Consider the following 5,000-nt stretch of genomic DNA (forward strand, 5'->3'; position numbering starts at 1 on the left):
AGGCCAGCCACTTTGAGGCAGCTGTAAGCGCACCACACACACCCTACGTGGGGTGGGGAGGGAAGGAGCAGGGGTCGACCCCACATGCCTGCAAACCTCTAGAGCGGCCTTACAATGCTCGCTACTCTATGGACCGGCAACGGCAATTGAAACCAACCCTAAAATTCTTGCACAGTTGGCAGCCTTCCTTGGCACAAGACCAAACAGCGCAGCGAACCCGTGCAGCACCAACCCAAGGGGACAGCCTTCCCCACACACTCTGGAGGAGAAGAGGCTCCCTCGGGCTGAGTCACACAGCTCAAGATACTCGCTCATTCACGGAAAACTTGGGAAACAAAACCTGCTGACACACACCACTTATGCATCGCATGAAGATTGCCATTGTCCATACACTTGTGCAGGTGCGATGGAAATATTTTCTCGTTTTGGTGTATGCTATATTTTTACAGACAGCTACCGACAAACGGTAGAAATTAGCGGGGATAGGCCTCAGACATTACCCAAAGCTCCGGGAACGTGAGCGACGCAAGACGAATGGGCATTTTAAAGCAGATCTATGGCAGTTACTGACAGTGCCTGGCGTGGGTTACTTGTCTCCGTTGTCGAGAGGGGAAGACGACCCATGTATATGTAAAGGGCGATTTTTTTAGCAACCGTTAAGGCTGTTTTTCCCCTTCACTTGTATCGAGAGGGAAGCAAAGAACATGTATGGCGTGTACGTTTTTTTACGAATTTTCATTAGCAATCTAACGACATGAATTGCGAAGACGTTTTTTGAACAATTGTATTCCTTTCCCAAAACATCGAGTGCTAGTGTATAAAACCGCTAGAGAAAATAAATTGGCAGGCGAAACTTAAAAAGGAGAGACCCATGAACAGCATGGCCAGGCGGCTCACCTCGACGTTTTTCCCCCGAGCAAAGTCCGCCGAGACCCCCTGTATCCCACGGGGATGTACTGGCGTGCACTTAAAGGTTGATGCCGCTCTGTTACTTGGGAAACGAACCACAAGCCAAATCCAGCTAATTTGTGAATGACTTAGCTCTCCTGCTTTCTCGAGAACGTGCTTTTTTCGTCGGATGAAACTTCCACAGGCTTTTCCAGCAGATTTGCACCTGCACTCAAAAAAGTCAAAATTTTTACACATAGACCCCATCAAACGGGAGAAATTGGCCCGGATTGCTCTCATGTGCGTTACGGGGCATCGTTTCTCTCGCGCCGAATTCTCTCGAGCTGGGAAATCGCTCATTTTTGCGTCGCCAAATATCGTACGAACGCCGTGAAACTTCCACAGGCTTTTTCAGCAGATTTGCACGTGCACTCAAAAAAGTCAAAATTTTTACACATAGACCCCATCAAACGGGAGAAATTGGCCCGGATTGCTCTCATGTGCGTTACGGGGCATCGTTTCTCTCGCGCCGAATTCCATCGAGCTGGGAAATCGCTCATTTTTGCGTCGCCAAATATCGTACGAACGCCGTGAAACTTCCACAGGCTTTTTCAGCAGATTTGCACCTGCACTCAAAAAAGTCAAAATTTTTACACATAGACCCCATCAAACGGGAGAAATTGGCCCGGATTGCTCTCATGTGCGTTACGGGGCATCGTTTCTCTCGCGCCGAATTCTCTCGAGCTGGGAAATCGCTCATTTTTGCGTCGCCAAATATCGTACGAACGCCGTGAAACTTCCACAGGCTTTTTCAGCAGATTTGCACGTGCACTCAAAAAAGTCAAAATTTTTACACATAGACCCCATCAAACGGGAGAAATTGGCCCGGATTGCTCTCATGTGCGTTACGGGGCATCGTTTCTGTCGCGCCGAATTCCATCGAGCTGGGAAATCGCTCATTTTTGCGTCGCCAAATATCGTACGAACGCCGTGAAACTTCCACAGGCTTTTTCAGCAGATTTGCACGTGCACTCAAAAAAGTCAAAATTTGTACACATAGACCCCATCAAACGGGAGAAATTGGCCCGGATTGCTCTCATGTGCGTTACGGGGCATCGTTTCTCTCGCGCCGAATTCTCTCGAGCTGGGAAATCGCTCATTTTTGCGTCGCCAAATATCGTACGAACGCCGTGAAACTTCCACAGGCTTTTTCAGCAGATTTGCACGTGCACTCAAAAAAGTCAAAATTTTTACACATAGACCCCATCAAACGGGAGAAATTGGCCCGGATTGCTCTCATGTGCGTTACGGGGCATCGTTTCTGTCGCGCCGAATTCCATCGAGCTGGGAAATCGCTCATTTTTGCGTCGCCAAATATCGTACGAACGCCGTGAAACTTCCACAGGCTTTTCCAGCAGATTTGCACGTGCACTCAAAAAAGTCAAAATTTTTACACATAGACCCCATCAAACGGGAGAAATTGGCCGGGATTGCTCTCATGTGCGTTACGGGGCATCGTTTCTCTCGCGCCGAATTCCATCGAGCTGGGAAATCGCTCATTTTTGCGTCGCCAAATATCGTACGAACGCCGTGAAACTTCCACAGGCTTTTTCAGCAGATTTGCACGTGCACTCAAAAAAGTCAAAATTTGTACACATAGACCCCATCAAACGGGAGAAATTGGCCCGGATTGCTCTCATGTGCGTTACGGGGCATCGTTTCTCTCGCGCCGAATTCTCTCGAGCTGGGAAATCGCTCATTTTTGCGTCGCCAAATATCGTACGAACGCCGTGAAACTTCCACAGGCTTTTTCAGCAGATTTGCACGTGCACTCAAAAAAGTCAAAATTTTTACACATAGACCCCATCAAACGGGAGAAATTGGCCCGGATTGCTCTCATGTGCGTTACGGGGCATCGTTTCTGTCGCGCCGAATTCCATCGAGCTGGGAAATCGCTCATTTTTGCGTCGCCAAATATCGTACGAACGCCGTGAAACTTCCACAGGCTTTTCCAGCAGATTTGCACGTGCACTCAAAAAAGTCAAAATTTTTACACATAGACCCCATCAAACGGGAGAAATTGGCCGGGATTGCTCTCATGTGCGTTACGGGGCATCGTTTCTCTCGCTCCGAATTCCATCGAGCTGGGAAATCGCTCATTTTTGCGTCGCCAAATATCGTACGAACGCCGTGAAACTTCCACAGGCTTTTTCAGCAGATTTGCACGTGCACTCAAAAAAGTCAAAATTTTTACACATAGACCCCATCAAACGGGAGAAATTGGCCGGGATTGCTCTCATGTGCGTTACGGGGCATCGTTTCTCTCGCGCCGAATTCCATCGAGCTGGGAAATCGCTCATTTTTGCGTCGCCAAATATCGTACGAACGCCGTGAAACTTCCACAGGCTTTTCCAGCAGATTGGCACGTGCACTCAAAAAAGTCAAAATTTGTACACATAGACCCCATCAAACGGGAGAAATTGGCCGGGATTGCTCTCATGTGCGTTACGGGGCATCGTTTCTCTCGCTCCGAATTCCATCGAGCTGGGAAATCGCTCATTTTTGCGTCGCCAAATATCGTACGAACGCCGTGAAACTTCCACAGGCTTTTCCAGCAGATTTGCACCTGCACTCAAAAAAGTCAAAATTTTTACACATAGACCCCATCAAACGGGAGAAATTGGCCCGGATTGCTCTCATGTGCGTTACGGGGCATCGTTTCTCTCGCGCCGAATTCTCTCGAGCTGGGAAATCGCTCATTTTTGCGTCGCCAAATATCGTACGAACGCCGTGAAACTTCCACAGGCTTTTTCAGCAGATTTGCACCTGCACTCAAAAAAGTCAAAATTTTTACACATAGACCCCATCAAACGGGAGAAATTGGCCGGGATTGCTCTCATGTGCGTTACGGGGCATCGTTTCTCTCGCGCCGAATTCCATCGAGCTGGGAAATCGCTCATTTTTGCGTCGCCAAATATCGTACGAACGCCGTGAAACTTCCACAGGCTTTTCCAGCAGATTGGCACGTGCACTCAAAAAAGTCAAAATTTGTACACATAGACCCCATCAAACGGGAGAAATTGGCCCGGATTGCTCTCATGTGCGTTACGGGGCATCGTTTCTCTCGCTCCGAATTCCATCGAGCTTGGAAATCGCTCATTTTTGCGTCGCCAAATATCGTACGAACGCCGTGAAACTTCCACAGGCTTTTCCAGCAGATTTGCACCTGCACTCAAAAAAGTCAAAATTTTTACACATAGACCCCATCAAACGGGAGAAATTGGCCCGGATTGCTCTCATGTGCGTTACGGGGCATCGTTTCTCTCGCGCCGAATTCCATCGAGCTGGGAAATCGCTCATTTTTGCGTCGCCAAATATCGTACGAACGCCGTGAAACTTCCACAGGCTTTTTCAGCAGATTTGCACGTGCACTCAAAAAAGTCAAAATTTTTACACATAGACCCCATCAAACGGGAGAAATTGGCCCGGATTGCTCTCATGTGCGTTACGGGGCATCGTTTCTCTCGCGCCGAATTCTCTCGAGCTGGGAAATCGCTCATTTTTGCGTCGCCAAATATCGTACGAACGCCGTGAAACTTCCACAGGCTTTTTCAGCAGATTTGCACGTGCACTCAAAAAAGTCAAAATTTGTACACATAGACCCCATCAAACGGGAGAAATTGGCCGGGATTGCTCTCATGTGCGTTACGGGGCATCGTTTCTCTCGCTCCGAATTCCATCGAGCTGGGAAATCGCTCATTTTTGCGTCGCCAAATATCGTACGAACGCCGTGAAACTTCCACAGGCTTTTTCAGCAGATTTGCACGTGCACTCAAAAAAGTCAAAATTTTTACACATAGACCCCATCAAACGGGAGAAATTGGCCGGGATTGCTCTCATGTGCGTTACGGGGCATCGTTTCTCTCGCGCCGAATTCCATCGAGCTGGGAAATCGCTCATTTTTGCGTCGCCAAATATCGTACGAACGCCGTGAAACTTCCACAGGCTTTTCCAGCAGATTTGCACGTGCACTCAAAAAAGTCAAAATTTTTACACATAGACCCCATCAAACGGGAGAAATTGGCCCGGATTGCTCTCATGTGCGTTACGGG

Source organism: Lampetra fluviatilis, unplaced genomic scaffold (genome assembly GCF_964198595.1).
Source record: "Lampetra fluviatilis unplaced genomic scaffold, kcLamFluv1.1 SCAFFOLD_413, whole genome shotgun sequence".
Classification (NCBI taxonomy): domain Eukaryota; kingdom Metazoa; phylum Chordata; class Hyperoartia; order Petromyzontiformes; family Petromyzontidae; genus Lampetra; species Lampetra fluviatilis.